The sequence below is a fragment of the Engystomops pustulosus genome, chromosome 4 (genome assembly GCF_040894005.1).
Source record: "Engystomops pustulosus chromosome 4, aEngPut4.maternal, whole genome shotgun sequence".
Classification (NCBI taxonomy): domain Eukaryota; kingdom Metazoa; phylum Chordata; class Amphibia; order Anura; family Leptodactylidae; genus Engystomops; species Engystomops pustulosus.
The window spans coordinates 28797538-28810853 of record NC_092414.1 but is presented as its reverse complement, the minus strand read 5'-3'; the positions used below and the strand labels follow the sequence as shown (position 1 = coordinate 28810853).

The 13316-nt window shown below is 42.5% G+C and overlaps 1 protein-coding gene and 1 long non-coding RNA gene across 2 annotated transcripts in view; one reads left to right on the top strand and one right to left on the bottom strand.

The window, feature by feature from the left end:
• PDGFRB (platelet derived growth factor receptor beta) overlaps positions 1–13316 on the bottom strand; it is a 90609-nt gene that overhangs the window by 72016 nt on the left and 5277 nt on the right. The gene's annotated exons all lie outside the window — the stretch shown is intronic.
• On the top strand, positions 6476–12085 carry LOC140128921 (uncharacterized). The gene is made up of 3 exons (XR_011855188.1): positions 6476–6561; positions 7283–7364; positions 11949–12085. It is a non-coding gene; the product is annotated as an uncharacterized lncRNA (long non-coding RNA).

Sequence of the window (13316 nt, the reverse complement as noted above, 5' to 3'; positions counted from 1 at the left end):
GGGGGCTTCACACAGTTCTAATCCACAGGATCCCAGTGGTCAGGGGCGTAACTTGAGAGTGCGGTCGCAACCGGGCCCAAGAGGCTAATGGGGCCCATAAAGTGTCACTTTCCAATATGAGAAGACTAGTACTATAAACAATACATTATAGTCGGGGGCCTGGCACAGACTTTGAACTGGGGCCCATCAGCTTCTAGTTACGCCACTGCCAGTGGTCACCTATATGATAATAGGGGACTGCAATTGCTGGTAGAACTCTACTGTTGGAGTGCTATTCAGCATGCTAAACCAGTACGTCTGACTTTAGAAATTTACAAAATTAGTATCTAAAAATGTCTTAATGTATCGTGATCACTCATACTTAAGGAAAAGTAACGGGTGCCAGCTGACCAAATCCCCTCGGTATAAGGGACAGAAAATTATGGAAAAGAAATATAGAAAAGGAACTGCTCCAATGTAACCATTTGGAAGTCTATGTTTAAAATTCATTCATTAATAACTAATTAAGTAATAACATAAATAATAAAATAAGCATAATACACATATTGATGTAAATATGTAAAGCACTGTCACAATGACAGAATATAAAATGTAATAATTAATGTATTAACCACAGGTACAAATATCTTGTTACACTATAACTATCATAACAATATTAGTACATGTAGAACAGGCCTCGTCCACATTGGGCAGGTCCAGCGATGGGATTACAAGAAGAGGGGGAGGCCGCAATGTTATGGAAGGTTTCCCTCTAGAGCACTCCAGGTGTATGCATGATGTAGGTATTGTCACGGGTGCTCCCGCGATCCCTGTCTCCGATTGCGGGTGCATCTGTGCTCCTCCGTGTGCCCCCGCTGCTGCCCGGTCTCACTTACCTCTCCCGACTCCTGCTCTTCACCGGACTGCCGTGCGCACGCGTCCCTGCCTCCTAGGGCGTGCGGGCGGCTCCTGCCATAAATTGAAAGGGCCAGCGCACCGCTAATTGGTGCACTGGCTGAACACCTCACCTTTAAGAATCCTGCCTCTTCCTGTGTTCCCTGCCGGATCTTTGTGCCTCACAGCCTAAGAGAAAGCTTCCTGGTGATTATTCCTGCCTTCCTGTGTATTCCTGCGTTCCTGTGTATTCCTGCGTTCCTGTGTGTCTCCTCTCCCGAGTCCTGTGTAGCCGTGTTACCCGAGTTCCTCCGTGTGCCTGTGTTCCCTTTCCCACCTGCCTGGACCTCCCGTTGCTGACCCCGGATTTGGACTTGACCTCGCATCTCTGCCGCCTGCCCTGACCCCGAGCCTGGACCTGACTACGAAACTGTCTTCTGCTAAGGTACCACCGTGGGCTGGTCGTGCCTGGGAACGACCTGGTGGTATCTTGCCGCAGCAAGTCCAACCCGCTTTGCGGCGGGCTCTGGTGAAAACCAGGTGCCACTTGGATTCCGGTCCAAGCTGTCGGCTAGTTCCATCTCCCGCGGTGGCCCATAGGATCCCCTGATCCTGACAGGTATGTAGACGGTAGAGGGGAGGCTTGTAATGTTAGCAGCAGCGAGGGATCACGCAAAAAGTCAGGATGTGGAACATCAAACTTACAGTCTCATTGTTCCAAGGCTTCAACGTAACAATGGTAACAGGCTGAGGTAGAGGTCCTATGTGCTAATGTCCAAGGTAGCTGGTTGGATGCAGCGTTGCAAAGGATGCTCAAAGCCCTGATTCAGGAACGTGGGTCTGAAGAAGACAGAAGCTGCTTTGGCAGCAATATTAGCCAAGCTCTATAAGTGTCAGAGCTGCAGGCCTCATGGTGGGAGGAGTGCCGATTGGGTAGCAATCTTAGGCAGGCTCTGTAAGTGTCAGAGCTGCAGGCCCGATGACGGGAGGAGTGCCACCTGGGTGACGACTGGGTGCTCTAATTGTCAGAAGAACACTTGCATTAATACTTATCACCTATTCTATGAATAGACTACTGGCCAAGCATGGGACACTTAGAGGCAATAGTGGGTTCCCATTTTTGTGATAGCTGGGGGTTCTAATTGTCAGAAGAACCCTTACAATACACAGATGTATCCTGTGTTATGTATAAGAAAAACTCTTCAAAACCATTCATTTGTCTATAGAAGAGGGCTCGTAGGGTTTGGGATCATAATAGAACATAGAGAAAAGGGAAGAATTAGTAAGACAACACCTCCAATGTAGCTTTGTCACGGTGTTATGTCCTACACAGATACCTTATCTGTTGCAACTTTGTTAGCTTTGTATTAGGACATGGAGATTTCAGATGCTTAATGAAGGTAAAGTATCTCATTACCTTCACATTACCGAGATTTTATGGCACATTGCGTATTATATAAGCATTATGGAGACTGGAGAGGACGGTAGTTGCTGAGTCACACACTTAGCAGCAGGTAATGAACCACATCATAGCATCAACTGCAAATTTTCCATAAAAAAAAACAAAGCATGAACCCCCAGGACTTTGATGTAGACAGAGCAGGGTTAAGCCTTGGCGTGTGCCCAGACAACAGTTGTCTTAATGCTTTGTCCAGATGGACTAAACTTTCTTACTCCTGTGAAGAAATCCAACACTACAGGCTTTGATCTTATGTAAAAGCAGCATCCATTGCGTGTTTGAAGTTTATCAAGTCCACATTGCAGGACCACTATCGATATCGAAGTGTGTGGCCTTCACGTAAAGCGTTGCCAAAGTCTTCTTAAAGACGATAACAGAGTCTGGGTAGGATATGGCAACAGTGAGCGGCACCATATCCACGAGGGTTGTATATGTAGTGTTATAGCGGCTAAGGGTCTTATAAATGGCCAAACATGTAATAAATGGATGGGTTGTGTCACGTGACTCGTAGATGTTCACTCCATGTTCCTAATAGGACTACGTGGGTCTACTCATGATGATGATAAATCATGGCTGAAAATGTCAGAACGTGAAATTATAATTTTCCTGCCAGGAATATTAAGTCGTGTATAATCATTACATACTGAAATCCAAACTTTTTCTGAACTTCATGAAAACTTCAGACAGAAGACATTTGATACTAAAACAACGTGCATAAATTTACAAGCATTTACAAGTAGAGGATGTGGTGGAGTAAACATTAGCTCAAAGTGTGACTGGATTGGAATTTGATGGACGTTGGCTAGAAGATTAATGTCCCATCTAGGACATTCAGCTACAGAATATGCTGTAAATCTTGGATAAATGTTGACCCTAGTTCTTGGATCCATTTCTATTTGACGAAGTGGTGCCCTCTGACACCTCACCGGATGGCTAGACTATTATGGATGTACTCAGAAGGTGATCCCTGACCTCATAATGGAAATAGCCTTTCACAAAAAAAAACTGAAGGGCATGAAATCTGAAATCTGGTAAAGGAATTCTCCTGGACTCTTACCTTATGACCAATAGGCAGTCAACGCTTGATGTATGTGTTGAGTAGCACAATGAAGGGACATACAGACAGTCCCCGGGTTATGTACAGCATAGGTTCTGTAGGTTTGTTCTTAAGTTGAAGTTGTATGTAAGTCGGAACTGTATACTTTATAATTGTAGCTCCAGACAAATTTTTTTGGTCTCTGTGACAATTGGATTTTAAAAATGTTGGATTGTCATAGGACCCAGGATTAACACTAAATCTTCATTACAGACACCTTTAATAACTGTTATAGCTCTTTATTGTAGCCAAGGGCTAAAGTACAGTAAATTACCAATTACCAGAGGTCTGTTTGTAACTAGGGGTCATCTGTAATTTGGGTGTTCTTAAATAGGGGACAGTCTGTATATTCATCTTCATCCTAAAGTTGCCCATACATCATCAAAATCTCAATATCTCAAGCCAAATGCCAACATCATCTTCCAGATACATAAAACAGTCAACCAAAGGGATTTTTTAGTCAACCACAGGAATTTTCTATGGACCGTCTAAGAACGATCGTTACCTTTTCCCCAAGAACCTCCATAAAACGTTATAAAGGTTATGGCCAGACAGGTATTTCTCCAAAGGAAAAGTGCTTTTAGATAATGTTCAGATGATAGATTTTATCTATTTTATGGAGGAGCTCTCCATTCTGTCTTATAGACAAGGTCCCGAGCTGAGGACATCCTTATGATAAGTCCTCATGTTGCTCTAAGGGTCTGGTACAACATCATATAAAGGTTGACCATTCCATGGAACAAAAATTTTTGTAATTCTTCTCTATAGCTACTAAAGTTTTAGCTTCCCCTTTAAGAAGAGTCAACCCAGTCTCCGATGGCATCTCTCCGGTTTTGCCTACTCAGCTTGATTTCAGTTACTATGGCAAGAAGCAATGGTAGTTCTGCCTTTTTCCTGGCCCAGTTTCCCAAAAACCCACAAGCAAACATATTTTCAGTACAAATAAGACAGTGTGTCTCGCCAGGGAAAATAACTTATACATGAATGTTACGATTTAGCCGTGCCAGTCAAGAAATCTCACCATTATTAAGATGGCGATACGTCTTGCGGAAAATGGATACAGCAAAAGTGCATGAAGAAGAGCCCGAAGATCCGGATCATGGGCAGAAGTCACTCGATGTTCTTGCATTATGAAAACAAGTAGTCACTTGGCCCAAGATGGATTCTGAGGTATTAGACAGGATCGGGCTGTCTGCACGCTCTACTTCAGACGTGTGTCTCGTTTCCCCGTGTTTGTGTGTATTGGCACTGACTTGTCTGCTGGATGTGTGAATATGTTTATTATTTGTATCGGAGCCATGTATATGAAGGAGCGCTTGTTTTGCCCTGGATTTTAAGGACGCAGTTCTAAGTCACGAGATCCTTAGATGGCCTTAAACGTCCCTGCTTAAGAACACTAGCACTAACCTGAAAGCTGATTTAGGACCACCAAACCATCCACATGCTGCTATGTATATGAGACTCAGGGTCCCAAATCTGTTTTTAGGAGAGTAGGTCATCCGTACAAAGTTTAGAAAATAAATGTATTGTAGACATTCTTAAAGGGAGACTCTCATCAGCTTTTATTATCACTAACCTAACACCTCCCTCAGGAGCTTATGAAATATTCTTTCTGGCATGACCTATTGACCTATTGACCTATAAAAAAATCACCTTCAAAGTCATATGCAATTGAGCTAAAAATAATCACTTTTGCCTGAGAGTAGTCACTTTTAGAGGCTGAAGGAGAAGAGTCACTTTCTATCTGGTTCTGGTTCTGAAAGCTGCAGATAAATTCCCAACCATGGGGCAGATTTATCAAACGCAGCTTTCATTTTACCAGTGCTCATGAATATTTTAAAGGGGAGCTGTGATTGGTTGCCATGGGCAACTAAGAATATTCTGACTTTTAGGCCCCTTCTACACTTGCATCACACCCGCAACGTGTGCTACTTGAATCCCACGGTCCGAACGCTGCAAACCGGAACTGAACTCAGCATGTCAGTTCAGTTCCGGTTTGCAGCATTTGGGCCGTGCGATCCGAGCAGCAGACGTTGCGAGTGTGATGAGAGTACAGCGCATCACACTCGCGAGCACAAAAGGGGCCTTAGACAGCTTGATAAATCTGCCCCTATGTCTTTAAAGGAAATCTACCACCAGGATCAAGGATTGTAAACCAAGCACACTGACATGCAGATGTGTTCTCCCTCTGACAGAATCTGCCCTTCTTTTAGCTTCCTAAAAACTATGCAAATGAGCCTGAGGGGATCAGTTCTCCATAGGTGTTAATGGAGCCTGGTGCCCCTAAGGCTCATCTGCATACTTTTTAAAGCCTTTTTTTTTTAAACAAGGGCATAGGAAGCTTAAAGAAAAGCACATACTGCTAGAGAGGTCACACGCCAGCATGGAAGTGTACTTGGTTTATAATCCTTGATCCTGGTGGTAGATTTCCTTTAACTTCCTGTATCTCTGGTAGGTGTTGTAGAAGCTAAGATAAAGTTGTCTAAAGTTGTCTGAAGCTCTAAAAGTGACTCATCTCAGGCTAAAAGTGACTCTACTCATTGGCATGTGACTTTGCAGGGGATTATTTTTATATTTAATAGAGTTAATAGGTTATTTTGACCTAGGGGGTCTGGCATGGGGACCAATAGACATGTTGAGGTTTAGGCTACTTGCATAAATCTTTTTCTTTTTTCAATGTCCGCAATCTGAGGCTGTAATGGCTGTATTTGTGGGTCATGTGTAATCTGTATTTTACCCATGTCCCAATTGTATGTCCACAAATTGGTCCATGTACAATCCGTGTGTAGTCTATATTATTGTGAATGACCTAGGCCAGCCCATAAGGTTATATGACTGTTCCCCAGCAACCAACCACAAAAATGGCCAGAAAACCTAGTACTACCGCGTCAATCCGTTTTTTGCATCTCATTGACTTCTATGTGACTGTATGCCACAAACATGGATAAGAACAATTCATGCTTTGAGTTTTACCTCACGTTTACATAATCAGACATGTTGCTGAGGGCTCCCCAGCAGTGAGCATGAGCCCATAGCAATACACAGAACTGGGAGACAGACGCAGCTATAACAGCTAAGGAAAAAACAATTGTGTGCTGGAGGGTCTAAAAGAGGGCTTAAAGGAATTTTCCAGGTTATAGATATTGAAGATTTCTCCTTAAAGGGGTTTTACCATAGAACAAGTTGGGCCTAACTTACTGATCGGTGGGGTCTCAGTGATGGGACCCCCACAGAGCACTTGAATGGTGTTCCAATGGGGTCCGAGGTACCTCAGTCGGACCTCTTGTTGCTCCCCGAGATGACTGGAGCAGCCGGTCGCACATAGTTGGACTGCCCCGTTCATCTCTATGGAGCTGACGGAGATTGCCAAGCACAGCACTAACACCCCCACTGATCAGCAAGTTAGGCCCCATCCTGTGGAAAGGGTAACACCCCTTTAACATAGGTCATGGTTATAAGATTGGTGGGGGGGGTTTATATCTGGCACCCCCTGATCAGCTGCACCGGAACTAACACAGAGAAAAGAGCCATAGTCAGAACTGTCTGTTTTCTGCACATATGTCTCTGTGTTATTCCCTTTGTACACAGTAGGGAGGCTTTCCCAAAATTCTGTTGAAAATTGACATCAAAGGTTTGAGTTGATAGCATTCTCCAAATGTATTAGGGCTTTGAGCCTATTAATTATATAAATCGGCATATGTCCCATTCATTACAACGCTGCGTTCATATTACCACCCATGCCGATACCACCTTGCCCCCCCCCCCACTAATGTTGATCCTTTCCTTAATCCTCGCTAAGTTGGACAGCAGAGATTAGTAATTACAGAAGCATTTTATTCATCTTCTGTGGTCAGGTCATGTTGTGGAAGAAGATAGAGACTTCATTCATCTGCTGCGGGTGCCAGGCACACGTCATGGATTCGGGACGGGCAGAAGGTAATCGCAATGAAGGGACAAGCGTAGAATATTGAACGTTGGCCAAAATCCTCAAAAACCAGAGACAACTGTGCACAGACAGTGGAGCTGACTGTCCTATTTCTACCTCAACATCTGTTATCTCCACATCCAGAATATCTGATGTCTGCGCACAGATAACATTCTTATCCTTTTACAATCAAAAAGCTAAGATTAGTTTCCGGGGCAATTTCACGGCTGCTTTTCTTAGTCACTGCAAATTCTCGTCCATTGTTGCCTCCTGTCAGGGGATGACACATCCATGTTAGTAACTCTGGGATCTTAAGATGCGACTCATGCCCATGATATGTATTCTGGTCATACACCCCTCCTGCCCGCGAAAGATTAGATGGAAACCTGTGCATAATCCATCATGGTATGTGCTCTTAGCTTATGCCGTATTATCGGATTCTACATGGTTACCGCACTATAACACCATATAAATTCATTCTCTTCGGTCTCATATCTGGGAAGAGGGATGATATTTTGGATTTTTTTTTTCATTGCCATTATAAACCACTTGTATGGAGGACCCTCTCTTTATTAACTCACATGAAATCTACCATCAAAATCCATCATGATAAACCAGGGACACTTGTGGTACTCATAGATCCAGGAACCGTGACTGTGGTAATCTCCTTATATTTGTTATCCATGACCTCCTTTCTTCTGAAATCTGCTTTTAAAAGTATGCTATTGAGCAAGACGGGCTCTTGGCTTACCAGCTTACCAGCTGTAGCTTTGCAGGCTATTACAATGAGCAGCCTTCCTGTATAATCGAGCAGCAGCAGGAAGTGCAGGGAGAGGAGAGACTAGTGATGGGAAGTCCGGCACTTCTTAGTAAGCTGGATAATTAGGCTCCACTCACTAAGAAGAGCCGGCTCTTCTGGATCCTGAACGGCTCTGTATTAAATATATAATAGGGAGCCTCAGGCCAATCAATCACCAAATCCACTTTTAATCTGATTTTATCGGGTTAAAGGGGACATGTCGGGTTGATTGGGGGGGAATTAAGTAAGCTATCGGCTCTTCATGCTGGCTCGTTCGCGAACAACCCATCTCTATGGGAGACCTGCTCTTCTCTTTATAACAGCTTGTGAAACTACAGCACTAGGGGGCTCTGGAAACACTCACCAGAGGCCTTCTGTCTCATTAGCATAATTTTAAAAGTTGATTTTAGAAGGAAGTAGGTCATGGGTAATAAATATAAGAAGATTACCACAGTCAAGGTGTCTGGATCTATGAGTAAGTGTCCCTGTTTTATCATGATGGATCTTGAATAAGATTTTCTTTTAGACACTGGTCCTGTTTTGGTTATGGGCCCATGTCCACCTAAACTGCCCATTTTATAATCCACTATTGTAAATGCCCACTACAATGTTATGGCTAAAACCTCTTATCTCAAGATCAGTAAGAGAATTTTCTAGCAAACTTTTTAGCTAGACTATGCTGCAAAAACCATCTGTGCCGTGACAATATATTAGTAGAATGACGTCCTACCAGCTTAGAGCGGACCTGTCACTGCTGAAGTATTAGGCACAATTATGCCCATTATGTGACTACCAAAATACCAGTCAGAGTGAACCCGATTAACCCATGAATTACTAACTTCCTGTTTCTAGAATGTTCCTCCTGCCAGGAAATGTGACCTCCTGAAGAAGGTCTCATGAAGGTCACGGGCATATGTCAAGATTGGGCCATTGACTGGTTAGGGGCAATTACTACCTTTCAATCGACAAGTAGAAATGAAAGATGCCCTTAAGCAATAGTCTGGTGGGGTGGAGAGTAGACATGATGTCAAGGCTGATGAGTGGCTACATCTGGTTAGCATACACAGAAATCCCTGGTAAAAGATGTGGTCATTACATTTAGATTATTACTTATCTACAGTGACAATATGGGGGTTGGGTTGGATTTACCAATCAAGAAATCAAAGTGATTAGGTGTGAATAGGGGAGCAAACACAGAGGTGAGATGAAGCCATTTCTTACGGATCAGGTGGGACGGTGATCCATATCCTTACGGGTGCCTACACAACAGCGATACAGTTTGAGGCTATGGCTGACCACCTTCTATTTTAGGTCACTCTGTACATAACGGGGCCCCCAGATACAACTTTGTTTGGGGTCCCAGGAAGTACATATGGTAAAAATGGTAAAAGGGGCATATTTAGCCATATAACACCCAAAGCAATTACTCGGTTGCCCATAGTTTAGGGGGTTTCAACACAGTGGACACAACCTATTCTACCAGACCGGGGACATATATTTCTTTGATTATCCTATGAAATTAGAATCCACATGACTGCCAACAAAGTTTTACCCATTTAGATAAAAGGAACTCATTTTAACCAACCAGTCCCCCGGGTTACGTACAAGATAGGTTCCATAGGTTTGTTCTTAAGTTGAATTTGTATGTAAGTCAAAACTGTATATTTTATATTTGTAGATCCAGACAAAAAAAATTTCTGGCCCCACTGACAATTGCAGTTACAAATTTTTTTTGCTGTAAAAGGACCAAGGATTATCAATAAAGCTTCATTACAGACACCTTACAGCTGATCATTGCTAGCTGGGACTATAGTAACATCCAGAGAGCTTCACTAGAGGTCACAGTGGGCAGAGGGGTCCGTCTTTAACTAGGGGTTGTCTGTAAGTGGGGTGTTCTTAAGTAGGGGACCGCCTGTATAGGATTTAATAGCTAATATATTATTTAAGTACAGGTGGTCCCTGACTTAAAGGGAACCGGTCATCAGAAAATGGCCTAATTAACCACTACCAGTATATTGTCAAGCAGCTGAGCAGCTTCTAGTTGATGTTTCTTCCATGGCCTGGTGTGGTGGCATCATCCATAAAATCAGCTTTGAAGTGAGATGTAAATTGATTTTATGAAGTCAAGGAGGCGGAGAGTTTAACACTGAAGTCAAGCTCTCCCTGCCTCAGATCGCCTCCTTCACTGTAATTCATGGTCCTGTGTCCTGGGCTATCATTGATCAGATCTCCTGAAGTCTGGCACATGATGTCAATCACAGAGGAAGAGGTGTGCAGAGGTTGGGAGAGCTTGACTTCAGTGTTCAACTGTCAGCCTCCCTCACTTTATACAACCAATTTACATCTCACTTCAAAGTTGATTTTCTCGATAATGCCACCACACTGGGCTATGAAAGAAACATGCTTAGCTGCTTGACAATAGTAATAGTTTATTAGGCCAATTTCTGATGACAGTTTCCCTTTAAGGACACTCGACTTACAGACCACCCCTAGTTACAGAAGGATCTCTCTGATCACTGTGGTGAAGCTCCCTGGATGCTTTACTTTAGTCCCAGCTGTAAGGTGTCTGTAATGAAGCTTTATTTATAATCCTTGTTCCCATGACAGCAGACAATTTTTTTTTCTGGAGTTACAATTATAAAACATACCTGTTGCAACTTACATACAAGTTCAACTTAAGTACAAACCTATAGCTGTTTATTGTAGCCTTTGGCTACAATAATCAGCTGTAACAGTTATCACAGGTGTCTACAATGAAGCTTTATTGTTAGTCCTGGTTCTTATGACAACCCAACATTTTTAAAATCCAATTGTCACAGAGACTAAAACAAATTACAATAGTAAAATATACAGTTCCGACTTACATACAAATTCAACTTAAGAACAAACCTACAGACCCTATCTTGTACGTAACCCATGGACTGCCTGTGTATATATATATATATATATATATATATATTATAAGGTATATATATATATATATATATATATATATATATATATATATATATATATATATATATACACACAATGTACAACTCCCCAATTTTACAGCATGCATACCCTTCGGAGGACACAGTTGTGAGTAATTTTATGATGGCCTTGTATCAAGCTTTGAAATTTGGGAAAGTTTCTGTTTCAGAGACACAACCTTTAAATAATCATTGCTTTGGCTCATAAAATGGGCTGCAAAAAAAAAAAACAGGGGAACTCCAGAGTTCCAGGAAAATAAGTTTTCTGGGCAGAATGTCATTTTGGCCTTATATGTTAAAAACGTTTAGATTAAAGTAAAATCAGATCCATCGATGATGTGACGAGCGGGAAGTGAGAGTGAAAAACGAGGTTCTTTTTTTAACCCTTAAACTTCCTTATTTTACTAGAGAAAGTTATTACATGTTTTTTTATATTTCAATAAAAAATTCCGACTTTTTTTTATATTTCAATAGCAAATTCCGACTACGAAAAAAATTCTGTTATCAATAATGGTTTTATAGATAATAATTATTATTTTGAAAAAAATGAAAGCTTTACCTTTCCTAGTTATATTGTAAATGTATAAAAAATAGTCAGTGACATCATCAGGACTCAAAAAACTTTTACCTTGATGATGTCACTCGCTCTCAGACACTTCATAGACTTATCACAGACGCTATTTAGTCTAGAAACCTGATTCTGTTTATAATCATAAACATTTGGGTTAAGATCTACTTAGTCACTAGTGTGTAATTCGTATTGTAAACCTTACAATTTGTAATTCCAGCTTAACTCATGCAAATTTGTGCTTCAACTATTAAAGGGGTGACCAAACCTGGCCGAGATGAGAATATGCTGCTGGAAACTGCTTTGTCTATTCTAGGTGCCAGGGGTGGCCTAACATGGTAAGATGTCACAACTTTTTGTTGTAAAAGCGGGTTTATGTACAAAATTGAGACTTTGGTAGGGCAAAAAATCAACGTGGATAATAAATTTCCCATTTTGATGGGGGAGCCATGTTGGATTGGGGGAAGCCATGTTCTGTTTTTTACCCAACACTACTGTATTCAATTCTATGACCACATGATGTCCACAATTTTCCTGCAGAACCACCAAAGGTGATATAAAGAATTCTAGCTGTAAATAATTGTCTTTTTCTTATAAATATGTCAGCTCGAGCAAATTGAATGATTGTAATGTAGCCACTTTTTGTTCTGGATAATAAAGGAGGGTCCTGAACAGCCTTTCTTAGTAGGCGGCTCCTTGGGACAGTTCTATGTCTATTTTTAGAGCTCCGGTGCCCATCAGATTCAGTAAAGTGGCTTTGGCCCTTTAATAAATGTTCTTATTGTCTATTTTTTTTTTTCCATAAAATGGGGCAGAATTACTTACCCGGCCCATTCGCGATCCAACGGCGCGTTCTCTGCGGTGGATTCGGGTCCGGCCGGGATTCACTAAGGTAGTTCCTCCGCCGTCCACCAGATGTCGCTGCTGCGCTGAAGTTCCCCGAGGGCCGCTGGAATGCCCTGAAATTCACCGGCCTATACTTGGTGAAGGTAAGTCCAATTTTCGCAACACATTTTTTTTTTAAATGCGGCGCTTTTTCCGAATGCGTCGGGTTTTCGTTCGGCCACGCCCCCCGATTTCCGTTGCGTGCATGCTGGCGCTGATGCGCCAAAATCCGATCGCGTGCGCCAAAATCCCGGGGCAATACAGGAAAAAATCGGCGCAAATCGGAAATATTCGGGTAACACGTCGGGAAAAGCGAATCGGGCCCTTAGTAAATGACCCCCAATGTCTCAAAATGTTTCAGCACATAACATACACCAGCAGGGGACTGAGGTGAATATAAAAGGGTTTATCTATCATACGCCAGCACTCATGTGCAGCCCGATACATCAAGAGGCTTCAGTGGGGTCTTGCGCAGCGTTTATTTGTATAGAAATAAAAATGTATAGAATTACTTGTGAAAATTCGCCGGACGCAGCGAGTGCGCAGGCGTTGGGGGGCAGTAACGCCCCACGCCGGCCTACTCCCGGACACGCCCTCCTTTCACGCCCCTTCATGCCAGTGACGGATTGGGGAAAATAATCGCAAGTTCTAGCAATAAGTTTGCATTTGCGATTATTTCAGGGCTTCTACTCTACTGACGGGACGCAGAGACCCGGATAAATATCCCCCTTAGACTTTT